A 14,134-nucleotide genomic window follows, 5' to 3' on the forward strand; every position below is an offset into this window, starting at 1 on the left:
TAAATTCTATATCAGACTAAATTATAAATTCTATATCAGCCTAAATTATAAATTCTATATCAGACTAAATTATAAATTCTATATCAAACTAAATTATAAATTCTATATCAGACTAAATTATAAATTCTATATCAGACTAAATTATAAATTCTATATCAGACTAAATTATAAATTCTATATCAGACTAAATTATAAATTCTATATCAGACTAACATCAATGCAGACTAATATTAAAGTTCTATCTTAGACTAAAATTAAAAAATATATATTAGAAGAATTTTGAAAAACTCTACATCAGACTAAATTAAAAATGATATATTTAATAGACTAAAATTTTAAAATCTCCATTAAACTAAAATTAAAATTTTTATATGAATAAAATGAAATTTCTCTATATGGCTAAATTAAAAGGTATGTATTAGACTAAATTATGACTTCTATATTAGACTAAAATTTTAAATTCTATATTGGACTAAAATTAGAACCTTCATAGTGGACTAAAATTTTAAATACTATATTAGACTAAAATATTACTTCTACAAATTAAAATCTTATTTCAGAAATATATATATATATATATATATATATATATATATATATATATATATATATATATATATATATATATATCACTAAGAATTGAAACAAGCAAAAAAATCATATTTCATAATTAAACATATTTCTAAAAAGAAATTTAAACTAATTATATCAATGACATAGTGGGATGTTTCCTGAGTAAGTTAATGACTATGTGGGATGTTTCCTAAGTATGTTAATGACACAGTGAGATGTTTCCTGAGTATATTAATGACATAGTGAGAAGTTTCCTGAGAATGTTAATGACATAGTGAGATGTTGCCTAAGTATGTTAATGACAGTGAAATGTTTACTGAGTATATTAATGACAAAGTGTGATGTTTACTGAGTATGTTAATGACATAGTGGGATGTTTCCTAAGAGATCGCTCACATGCGAAATCGTTGGAACCAATAGTATACTAGTATTCAGTAAAATATTTGTAAGATTCACTCTCATTGGTTGTTTCTCGAAATGCTGCAGGATGCTGAATCTTTAGTACTGAAGAGTACAAAAATGTATAAAAGTCATGGCGGGCAAGATGTTTCGTATTTTTCGTAGACCTAGTAATTCACCTAGACTGCGTTGTTTTATAGCCGAAATTGTTATACAAGAGACTTAAATGCATCGAGGTAGGTAGATTTATATTATATTTATAGTATTCGCATATCCTCCCATTTGTTTGTAAGCCCTCTGTCTATTTCTGATTTTTAGAATAGTCTATTTCAGTAGTAGCCTCGTCCTACATGTAAGACCTCGACGCTGATATTTATGTTGTGGGCACCATATCACTTAAACGAAAATAATATGTGCTATGTCTTACATTGTAGGACTAAGTAGAAGGAGTGCCATCTGCATCCAATATGTGCAATTTTTTGTTCTAATATTTCAAGAACAATTTGAACAAATAAATAGAAGGAATTCTTGTATACACGTGTTCAAAGAGATGTAAATCCCAAATTTATGGAATTACTGAAAGTTTGAAAGACAGTAATTTCAATCACAACTGTGCTTGAAAACAAGCTGGCCCAAGCAAAAATGGCGACCATGTTGCTAAAGAAGCTCCCTTTTGATTAAAAAAGTCAGCAGTGTTGGAGACCCACCTGGAGGCAATCAGTTTAGAACTCATAAATCAGTGAATGCAATGGCTAAGTTTTGTGCATTTTTGATATCTTTTATTCTTTCTGTTTTTCAAATCTGTACGGTGGTACAATCAAAGGGTATGGTGTGAGAATACTTGAGTAGTTCATAACCAATCAGCAGCATAACAGGCAGTCATTTGTATAATGTAATGCGCAGGTCAGGGTTATTGTTGCTTACAATTTACTCTTCAAATTATTTATTTATTATTATATAGTACATTTAATATTTACAGGAAAATTTAGTGTCAGGCTCTGCTCCGTTTTGAGAGAGCATGCCACTAGCTTCCCATCCGTCCGTGTTTTTTCCCAGTGGTTTTCCAGGTTCTTCCTCCACCAGATATATTTACTGTTGTGTAGCATGAAAAATGGCCTTAAGCTAATCATAACAGTGTAAGACATCAACCCTGATATTTATGTTTTGGGGATTTAGGTTTTACTGACTAAATAACGGTATGTGTAGTGAGTTCCAATGTTGACTAACATCAGAACAAGAAGTCAAATTGTCAGGAATATCTCACACTCTTGGCAGCCTGTCTCCACATTTTTCTACAAATTAAAGTAATACAGTTTAACAGACTTTACTAACTCTGATGTCTTTTTTCTAATTAATTCAAATTTTCACATAAGACATGATTTCAAGTTCGTTGGCCTACATTTCAGTTGGCAGTAATGCAATGGAAGTCAGAAATGCCAAAATTGGTTAAAAGGATGAGAAGTATCTTGAATGAAATGAAGCTATCTAAGCACTTTCTTAATTATTAATATATTTTTTATTCTTTTCATTAGCTAAGTGTACTTCAACTTTATCTGATTTCAGCATTCCCAAAATGAAGTACATACTGTACGTACAGCAAGAGTAGTATATGCCTAAATACTGTGTTCTCAACGCATTGAACAATTTGTCTCCAAAACATTAGTCAGTTTGATTGTGTAAAATATACAAATTCACTGCTTATCTATAAATCTGCAGTAGAAGGGAATAAATTGATACAAGTTGTACTCTTTAGATTAACCAGCCATGCTGTAAGAGTAGAGTGTATGACTTAAAATTTGTATGAAGTTGTTCTGGTGGCAAAATTAAATTATTTTTGTATTTTCAGCACTGTATACCTCAATTTTGCTTGAGACGACCTGTCAGAGAAACCACCTGGTGTCACAGCAGATAGGTAAGTACCACACCCAGACAGGAATACAGAGCTGAAACAACAATGACCACAAACCATAGTAGGAGGTATAGCGTGACCACTCTTTTTATTGTATGCATAATGATGCATTAGAATTTTATTTTACATGTATCAGTTAGTTGCTACCATGGGTAAAAAGTTGATTGCATAATCATTGACCTAGTAGTAAACTGAACACCCATTTGTTTCCAACCTATCAATTTTGGCCATTATTTCTTTTTAATTTTGGTTACAATTATTCACAATGCTACTTTTAACCGATGTGATGATAGAGATTTTGTGATTTAGGGTTTTGTTAGCTTAGCCACCAATGTTTTGTTTTCATTATTTGAAAATATGTTTAAAAATTTCTGAGAACATAAAAGTTATTTTAAGATCTTTTAAAGCCCACATTACCCATCCATTGATAATTGTTAAGTTTGGAAACAATTTATTATCCATTAGTTATTTTTTTATCTTTAGATTCATTACAAATCAGATACAGACATGCTTCCAGGGCATCAATCATGCAAAATTTGTATGAATTTCCCAAATATTGATGCACAGGAACTCCAACAATTTAAAGTCACTCATAGGAAAATGTACTCTGCACTGTAAACAGTTTTTATTTAAAGTACTTCGGGTAAGTCACACCAGTAGAGGTATCGTCATGTTTTTTGCAACATAAGTCTTTTTTCAGGTAGGCAACTGTTTACATCTGGATTCTTCAACTTGACATCAATGGTTCTTAAACTAGATTTTATTGGCACATTGTGCCCTGTAGCAAGCATTATGTCATAGTATAAGCCATGTAAAAAGGAAGTTTTACAAGTGCATGTTAAAAATACAGCCTACCCAGAAAAAACAAAAAGGCTAATTCCCTGCTTGGTTCATCTTCTTTTGTTCCGCAAATACTGGCCGCTGACACTGATGAAGACAATGATTTCTGTTATTATGAAATATATCTGATTACTGGAGCTGGGAAAGTTTTAATGGAGATACTAGTGACTGATTGGTGTTAAATACGCGTCTGATGTACACTCTGAATGGACAAAATAGTTTTTCCAGTCCCCCCCCCCTTGAGCAGTAAATCAAAATTTAATGTAAAGCAGACATGATACAAAACCTAATTAATTTCATACAATTTAAAATTAGAGTGCACTTTCATTTCTTTTCTCAAACAATTTAGCCCTGCTGGATCATGTGCTTCAAAACTATACAGCCTTTAAGGGTTAAGATCTGTTGAATAAATAAAACTAACAAATGATAATAAGAAGTACAGTTATTTATTTGGTCAAAACACCTCTGTCGGAGCAAGCAAGCTATGGCATTTATGGACCTTAAAACCTAATACAGCATTAAAGAACAGATAAGAAATCTGTCAGTAGTGTGTGTGTGTGATTTGGATTTTTAATGTAGCTTTAAAAAAAATTGAGTCATATTGCTATGATGCCTGCACTGTGGCTGTTTATAGTGATGGCCTGCAATTGGGCATCATGCTGCAGACATGTAACATAATGTCCTAGCCAGTCACATTAACTTAACACCAGGCCAGCCAGTCCTAAAAATAACATCTTAATGTTGAGCGCCAAGTGAGGCAGCTGTTAGTACCATTTTTGCAAGAATTTGGTATGACTCAGCCGAAGTTCTAACCTGCGACCTCCCACATCCATGGTGATGCTATAACCACTTAGGCCAACCAGAGCAGTCTAATCATAGTATTCCGTAAAGCACTAATTTGAGAAAGTGAAACTTTGGCACAGCTTAAGTTTGTAAAAAATTCAGTTTTGGAGCAGAAGTATCAAAAAGATAAAAGATAATACCTTTGAGCACTAGGAAATTGTACTTAACTACCATAAAGAACCATTGTCTGTCTGTATGCTTCTTTACTATGAAAGGAAGGTTCACAGAGAGGAGTTTCAAAACACAAGTAATCTGGCCAAAATAAGGAGTTAATCAATTGGTAATTAAATATTAAGCATAATCATTGTCAGAAATGGAAAATCACATATTCTGAGAGCTACATAAAAAATGGAATATGTGTTATTTTGAAAAATTATCTTTGTTCCTTTAAATATTTATAATTTTAAAAGATGAAGTTCCCTAAAATTATATAATCAATGTACCATTAAAAAATTTGCTGTGAATAATTAGATATTTGATACGTGGAGTAACTTGGTCTTTAAACATGCCACAGTTTGTATGCAACATGTCATTTTCAGTTAAACAGCTTATTTCTTTTTCATTTTTCAGTTACTTTGTTTCAAACGGTGATAAAATTGATATAGTGAAGGTTTCTTTTTTATTACATTTTCAGATGCAAATGTACTCGTTGCTTGAATATATGTTATCTATAAAGACTGGCATTCTCAATTTTTTTTTACCTATAGACTATAATGAATGATTAGTTTTATTGTAGAGAATATAGAATATAATTTTATTTTTTTGTGCATTATCAGATTTGATATGAGGACTTTTAATTTTTATTTGAGATCCCACCAATTTGTTGTGCTTCCTGTTCAGATAGAAGTTACATTATGATGAAGTAAACAATATTTTCCCAAATTTGAATTAAGAATATGCGATTTCATCGTGACTTTAAATTATAAAAAAGCTGTCAACATTGCGTGAGGTTTTTCTACTTATTGATTATGGAATTTTGTATTGTTACAGGAGGCATAACTTTTAATGAGATTTTAAAAATAATTTTGGGTTAAGAATATCAGAGTATTATTATCTTTATTGTTAAGACTCTTTTCCTTCATAATGGGTTTATGATTTTGATTTCAAGTCCATACTCGTATGCTTTGACTGAATTGTATATTGATTGGGTTTTAACAGCCATTTAACACATTCCATATTATATGGACCATTTTGCAAGAGAGGATAAGGAGGAATCTGGGACTTCCTTATTTTTAATAAACATTTTCTATATTAAAATGAAGTTAATAACAGTAAATTTGTCATATACTAGGTTGGAATTAAGAAGGTATATTAAGATATACTGTTTTTATTAACTTCAAAGAAGAACCAAATTTTAATGCCTTATAGTCTCATGTAGCAAATATAATAATAATAATGAAATAATGAGGACTTTGTATAGCGCTTAATCTTTAGAAGCTCTAAGCGCTTTACAACATTAGATAACACCTATAAGATAAAAAAACATATATAATGATATAATTACAAAACAAACGCTACGAAATTAGAAAACATAACAAACATGCTGAGAATATTTAAGGTAGGAAACATTAGGTCTTTAAGTTTGTTCTTGCAGTCGAAATAAGTGAGTTTTTAGAGCACTCTTCAATGGGATCACTGTGTCTTTGTGTCTGAGTTCAATGGGCAATTCATAACACAGTGCTGGGTCCTGGTATGCAAAAGAACAATGTCCATATGACTTTGTTTTCATAGTGGCAATAATGAGTATATGATTGTCAGAAGAGGAGCGTAAGTATCTTGCTGGTGTGCACATATGGGTGAGGTCGGATAGGTATGTTGGACTATAGTCCGACAGTGAAACATTGCACAGAGAACAAATTTTGTGTTTGATTCTGGATGGAATGGATAGCCAGTGTAGGGTACAGAGCAGTGGGGAGGTGTGCTCTGATCGTGGTACTGTAAGTATGATCCGAGCAGCTGTGTTTTGAAGTTTCTGGAGTAGATACTGAGATGAACCAGACAGAATTAATTTACAATAGTCCAGTCTTGAAAGTACTAATGAACACACAAGAGTTTTAGTGGCATCAACTGAAAGATATTTGTGAATGGAGCTGATGCATCTCAGTTCAAGATATGTAGCCTTGCATATGTTTATGACATGTTGGTGCAATGTGAGAGTACTGTCCAGAGTAACACCTAGGTTTCGTACTGATTGTATGAATTTAATTTTGGTGTTGCAGATACTTGTTTGAGGTAAAGGATGTGAATGAGAAAGTCTTTTTGTTGTGATTAGAATGGCCTCAGTTTTATCATCATTCATCTGCAGCTTGTTACATGTCATCCATGATTTCACAACTTAAATGCACCTCTCTACACCTTGGATGATAGCATCAACTTCAGTTGGGTGGCTAGATTTGTATATTTGGGTGTCATCAACATACAATTGGTGAGACACAGGATGATGATCTATGACACTTGAGAGCGGCTGAGTGTATAGAATGAAGAGAACAGGTCCAAGAACAGACCCCTGTGGAACACAATATAGATCAACTGGGCGAAAGTATATTCAATTTGTAGACACAATATGTGTCCTGTTGACCAAATAGGACTTGAGCCACAGTAAGGCTGTATCATGAATGCCAAATACGTACTGGAGACGGTGAAGTAATATATCATGGTCTATTATGTCAATTGCAGCAGACAAATCAAGGAGGGTGAGGACTGTAATCTTTCCGCTATCCCAAGCAGATAGAATGTCATTAACTACTTTTAGAAGAGTAATTTCAGTTCATTGGCAAGGGCAATAAGCAGATTGTACATTACTGAAAAGACTATTTGAATTCAGATGAGATACAAGCTGGGGTAGAACAACCTCTTCTAAGATTTTTTATATGAATTTGAGATTACAAACTGGCAGTAGTACTTTAAATCGTTATGGTCTAGTGTTGGTTTCTTCAGCAGAGGCTTTACAATGGCAGTTTTGAAAAATTAATCTTTTGCTTCGTCTCAAGTTAATATCAGACATTACTTGTTTTCATTGATATTTGTGTTATGAATCATTCATGCTTTGGGCTAATACAAGATGTAATATTTGTTCTGGCAAACCATAATACCTGCAGAAGGAACAAAAATTGGGACTTACTATTTCTGTGTTTCCACCTAGTGAAATGATAGCTTGCTATAATCACTTGAACTTATTTCCCTAGCTACTAGGGAATCTTTGTATTTCTGAAGAAACAAAAAAAAAATGCCAGAATATGTAACTATATTTTGACTAACCTGACCTTTATTCATCTTCGTTGTGACTTAAACTAGGCTTGAAACAATCATATCTTGCATAAATTCAAATATTTAAAAGCCATTTTCATCCATTAAGCACATCAACTTGACAACAACAAAATATGGTTCACTTATTTTTATGTAGGATAATCAAAGACATCATTTCAAGCCCTTTCGGCTTGATGCATAAATTTTCATTTCATTCTAGGGAGAGTTATTGTTTGCCAATAATATCCTACACATTATGTTTTGTTAACTTGTAGTAGTGTGAAATTTATAATTTTATTGGTGAACTTAAAGCCTGGTTTGACAAATCTCCAATTAATAACGAAATTCAACATTCACCCAGTGAGGCAAATACTAAATTTTTTATTTGACTAGAATAAAGTTTTACTCTACCAGTTATGATACGAATATAAAAATTAACATTAATGACCTGAAATCAGTCATATGAAGGATTGTTAATGGAATATATTCTATTACCCTTCTGACAACAGTTACATGTAATTAAATTTAGACCAGTCTGCTCACCGTCTTGTAAACATTTATTAGTACCGAAGAGTGAAAACTTGTACGAGTTTGATAAAAACAAATGGAAAACAAACTTAGTGTAGAATGTATGAACTTTTAATGAATAAAGTGGGCAATGTTCTTGACATTAGAAACAATTATCAGCAGTGTTGCACTTTGAGGGAGGCCTGTGACACCCTCCCATCTCAAACAGCCAATGTCCCCCATATATTGATAATTATAGGGGCCAGAGATACATAAAATAACCCCCCGCCCCCCAAAAGCCCAACCAGTATGCGACACTTGGTCAGCACTGACTCTAAATTGATTTTGTCATAGAGTGGTTTGACAATCTCGACACCAGATATTTTTAACTCCCATTTATAAAAAGTTGGATTGTTTAATTTTAAGCCCCAAAAAGGTAAAGACCAAAAAACTTGCCAGTAGCTTCCCATGGATCAGTGGTTCTTGTCAGGTTCTTCCTCAGCAGTTATACTGGATGCTATGTAATACCTATTGTGTGCTGAAAAATGGCATTAAACCCCACAACAGCAACAACAATGACTTTGATTCATCTGATACTACAGTGATGGCATTCATCATGACATTATTGCAAGCTTGTTGATTTTTAAACCTGTACAATAATGCAATTCTCAAAATGAATAGGAGATAACTTTGCCAAACAGATTATTAAGAAATTCATCTGAACAATGTCAGTCTAAAATATCTCCCATTGCAGTAAACAATATGATTATGCCAGGCTGGATCAGGTCCATTGTTGGAGGAATGGGGTTGTTCCAAAATTTCCTTCAGGCCCTGACTTCTTTGCAAGGGCACCAAAGCTAAACTGTGTGTGTCTATTCACTCTAAGTGTGCATACTACCTAATAAACATGTGCAAGAATAAAATGATGGTCAAATTTAAAGTGACAAGTGACTGTACATTTGTGTGTGTATGTTTCTTTTTAAGCAGGAGTGGGTGCATGCCAGACACACCCCACACCCCCACACACACACCCTTCTGGCTATGATGATGCAAAGTGTTTATAATGCAAAACTCTGCAAAAACATATTGGACAAAGTACAGTTGTTCACATGCAAGTGATATGGGTTCCATTATTGAGTAGTGAAACAAGTTTGCTAACATTCTCTATGGAAAACTAACTTTCTGTCTTCAAGGCATGTCATGTATTTGCATGAATACCTATTAATTTGTCTTGCAGTGTTTTACTTATAACTGAATAGTTTATAAACAAATCTTCCTATTTGCATTGTTATTTACAGTAATTTAGTCAAATCATGACAGTTAAATTAGCCTTAATGTTCTAGTCTCTTATATCCATAAATATTGTTGAAGTTTTTCATACCAAAATAGTTTGATTATTCCAATTTTAGCTTGACAAAAGTCTTAGGTTAGTGTATGAAATCATTTTTTTTTATCTTTATTGACATAGATTTCATTTCACTGATTATAATCTAATTATAGGTTTCACTGCTAATAAAAGCTATAAGCTTGTTTCAAAAGATCATGTTTTGTCTTTCTTATTACAGATTGTTGTACTGAATAAACTGGAAACTTCAATGATAATGAAAAGATGAAGTCAATAAAGTGATGCAGATAACTAACCAATTATGGTAAATGCAAATAGATCTAATTATGTTACTAAAATAGGCATGATAATAAATGTAAGACTGAATAAAATGCCAATAGAATCTGGTTGATATACTGTACCTACTCAAAGATACAAAGAGCAGTCAGCAAGGAACAGTGATCTGAATATGGCAGATGCTGTAAACATTAACAAAATATTTGGTATTTATGTTAATTTTTTAATCAGCTGGTCTGATTATAATCTTCAAGTATTTGATCAGTTTGTCTGGCCATCCATCTGTTCATCTGCAACTACATTTCATCTTAATCCACTGTGTAGAAATTGAAACTGTATGAAAATGATATACAATATAGCGATTCTTGACCAAACTGTATATAAAAATATACTGAGTTTTATATGGCAAGCGATGAAAGTAATTCTATTTCAGTTTGTAAAGTAATTTATTACTTGTCTTTTCTTCCTTACAGCAATTTTTCAGTTTCATAAATGTTTTATACAATTTTTACGCTCAGCTTGTTACATAATTCCTGTTAGCACAATCACCCCACCCCCACAGGTAAAAATAAGGTTAACAATTGGATTTGCATACATAGATGACATTTTTGGATTGTCCTGCCAGTATCGCAGTGCTTTAAATGTTTAAAATGTTCATCAAATATTACATTGTATCAGTTTTTCAATGGGGCTATCATGTTTTATAAACACATCTCTTTGTTCTTGTTATTTCTATTCCATCTTATGATTATTTAAATATAAGCAAATGTAAACTTTGTCTAGCTAAGACTTTAATATGAACAATATAATATTTTTAAAAAAATTATATATCTAAAAGTTTTGTAATTAAGCTTTTCTTTTGCATCATATTTTTTCGTATAATGTATTGAATAGTAGATTGCAAATATGCAATTTTTACCTTTTATAGGCTTCTTTATAACATAATAAATACATGCTGTCCCAATTTTGTTGCGCTTATTTTATCCTTCAGATGTGTTGATTGTATTTCACTGTATGCAAGAAACAATCTTCTTGTTTTATCTTTGCAGCCTGAGTGAGTAAAGAATGTAATATTCAGGGCCGTCCATTTAGTACATGCGCATGGAGGGTGGATGTGGATGTGTCTACTGATGATGTATGTACACATATGAAAGGGGGTTGTGGGGGTGAAACCTCAATAATAATTTGTCTAATACGTAACCTGTTTGTCTGGGTTCAGTCGGCATTTGAATTTTATTGGACACTAGATCAACTTTTTAAAGTTACGCAGCTTATTTCTTTGGTGCAGCAAGACATTCAACAGCGGTGATATATCTGTGTTATTAAACACATTAATATTATTAATCCTTGATCATTTCTGAGTATTAGATATGGGCCATTCTTTAGAATTCTGGGTGTGTGTGCATCAAGCATACGTACACAGGGGTGAGATGTAAAAAAGCATGGGGGGGTCAAGCTTTGCCAGATTTTTGTGTATGTATTAAATGGATGGCCACTTGACAGTTAAAGTGGTATACTATCTAATTTAGTATGTTTCCTTTGTCAATTTTAGGTCCATTGGCCAGCGGATCTTGTGATCTGTGCTCTGACCAGTGAAAGTATGTGAATTTGCTAAAGTCACCCAAATTGTGTAGGTATTTCTCATATGGGTCTCCAGATTTGATTGTGCTTTATAAAGTTTTGAAACATAAGAAAGATGGAAGAGAAGAGATCAAAATTACCACTTTTAACTTGCAAACACTGACATTTGCATATATGATTAGCAGCATATTTTATACCTAGATATTAATGTGAAATTCTATGCTAAATCATAATATTGTAAAATCATCACAATTTTTCAGTTGCTTTAAAATCAACTTAATTTTCAAGAAAAAGTAAGTGAATAATTGATATCATGTATGTGTATTTCTAGCATGTAATATTTTCCTCATTTTATTTTCCCTCACAAAATTCTCTAAAATGTTATACTTGTTAAAATTATTCTCAGTTTAGTTTTTATGACAGTTTGGAAATCATGTATTTCTATGTTTGTGTGGTAAATATGGAAAAACCTGTCCATCATTCATCTGCTAAACAACCAGAAAAATGAAAACAAAACATATCGCACTGCATCCACGCAGAGTTTAAAATTTTTAAGGATAACACCAAATCTGTCAAAAAGTATAGATACTTAAATTCAACATATTTAACTTTGAACAACTTCTTTTAAAAAATCACTGAATATATTTTCATAAATTTATCAGAAAGTATCAAGGCATTATGGTGATCCACTCTCCTTATATCACGACTTTTACTCCACATAGAAAAATTGGTAAGCAACTCTCTCACAAATATCTGTGCGACAAAAGTTTCACATTAAGCACGAGTGTATTAAGTACTTTATAAATTTTTCAAATGAATTTGATTAATCATCAGATTTGGCTGTCAGTACTCAAAGGGATAATCTTTAAAATGACTTAAAATGACAGGGATCTTTGCATAATATCTAGCTTTGAGGGACTTCCCATAATAGATTTCAGCATAATAAAAGTTTGCTTGTAAGAATGATGTCATCCATATATAATAGTGGTTGATGACATTTCCCTGTTAGTGTGTCTGTTTTATTCTGTAGTAAAATCCACATGAGATGGAACAAATTACAGAATTATCACATTAATTATTTCTTACTTTTTTGCAGAACCTCTCTTGAGAAGATCCTAGATACTTTGACAAGTGAACAGTGCTGCAGTAACCAGTTTCCAAGAAGGAAATAACTGTGATCAATATAGACAGAAAAGAACATCATACATGATTTCATGCAGATGTTCACCTGAAATAAGCTTTGCAGTCCTCGCTGATTGACATGTGTAAAAAATACTACAATTTAATTCATTTGAGCATTAATATATAGTGAGATTAAAACAAAGCATCATCACATTGTTACATCTTAAATGTTGCCAGCATGACAGTCTCGTTGGAGCATCGGTGGTTATTCTGTTGGTTATTTGCAGCATAATTGATGATAGAAGCCAGATGATCATTTGGAGTAATAACTACCCATTGTGTATTTAATGATTTTATAAGCTTAAGTTCATAAGCTTCTAATGAGATAATATTGGACGTGATTACAGCAGATTGTACACCATTTTAAATGTTTTGAGACATCAACCATCATTCTTCAATAAATGTTTCATTGTCTCTATTGTGCTTTTGTCTCACTTGCTCATACTATTGAAAATAACATGATTAATTGTTATTGTGCATTAGCTGAAAGATGAGAAAAAAATTCTGTAATGGAACAACATCCAGCTTTCTGTTACCATTTTTATAAATTTTTTTGTTCCACCTTAAGCCAGACATTCATTAAAGTTCAGCTTGTATGCTTCTCTGATTCAAAAGAAATGTTTCTGTGAGAATCACACAGAATTTACCTCTCTCCTAGTGTCTGCTTTTAAAGGGCATGGTGATTTTTATTATATTTTCGTCAGCAATATAAAATTTTAATTCAATACATAATTCCCCCAAAGTGTTTCTCAGAGGTTTTAGAATAATGTATTTTTTGTGGTAGTAACTTGTAACATTATAACCATTTATTGTAATAACAGTCAATTTTAGTGACCTAAATGTCACTGACTACTAGAGCAACAGTCATAAGGTTCATACTAGGGTTATCCTACCATTTTAGTGTCGCTCACTAGTCTGGCCTCATGGTAGGGTTATCCTACCATTTTAGTGTCACTGTCTAGTCTGGGTTCATGTTAGGGTTGGCTTACCATTTTAGTGTCGTTCACTAGTCATGGTTCATGGTAGGGTTATCCTACCATTTTAGTGTCGCTATCTCGTCTGGGTTCATGTTAGGGTTGGCTTACCATTTTAGTGTTGCTCACTAGTCATGGTTCATGGTAGGGTTATCGTACCATTTTAGTGTCGCTCACTAGTCATGGTTGATGGTTGGGTTATCCTACCATTTTAGTGTCGCTCACTAATCAGGGTTCATGTTAGGGTTATCTTATCATTTTAGTGTGGCTCACTAGTCTGGGTTCATGTTAGGGTTATCTTATCATTTTAGTGTCTTTAGTGTCCCTCACTAGTCAGTGTTCATGTTAGGATCATAGGAATATCAAACACTACTCTGCTTCCTTACATTAAGAAGGTAACCATGACTGCATGGGTACCTCATTGATATTTTAGTTATAAATATTGATTGATTCATTGAT

At 32.5% G+C, this 14,134-nt stretch overlaps 1 long non-coding RNA gene across 2 annotated transcripts; it reads left to right on the forward strand.

Annotated features, from left to right (window-relative positions):
• Positions 1-965: 965 nt before the first annotated feature.
• On the forward strand, positions 966-13,119 carry LOC149775216 (uncharacterized). 2 transcript variants are annotated; one of them, XR_016416492.1, is made up of 6 exons: positions 966-1,208; positions 2,819-2,884; positions 9,883-9,966; positions 10,988-11,073; positions 11,491-11,568; positions 12,616-13,119. It is a non-coding gene; the product is annotated as an uncharacterized LOC149775216 (long non-coding RNA). The 2 variants fall into 2 exon arrangements; XR_016416491.1 differs by lacking the exon at positions 10,988-11,073 and having other exon boundaries at positions 987-1,208.
• Positions 13,120-14,134: the final 1,015 nt, after the last annotated feature.

This window comes from Sinohyriopsis cumingii, chromosome 19 (assembly GCF_028554795.1).
Source record: "Sinohyriopsis cumingii isolate HCF-2022 chromosome 19, ASM2855479v2, whole genome shotgun sequence".
NCBI classification, from domain to species: Eukaryota; Metazoa; Mollusca; class Bivalvia; order Unionida; family Unionidae; genus Sinohyriopsis; species Sinohyriopsis cumingii.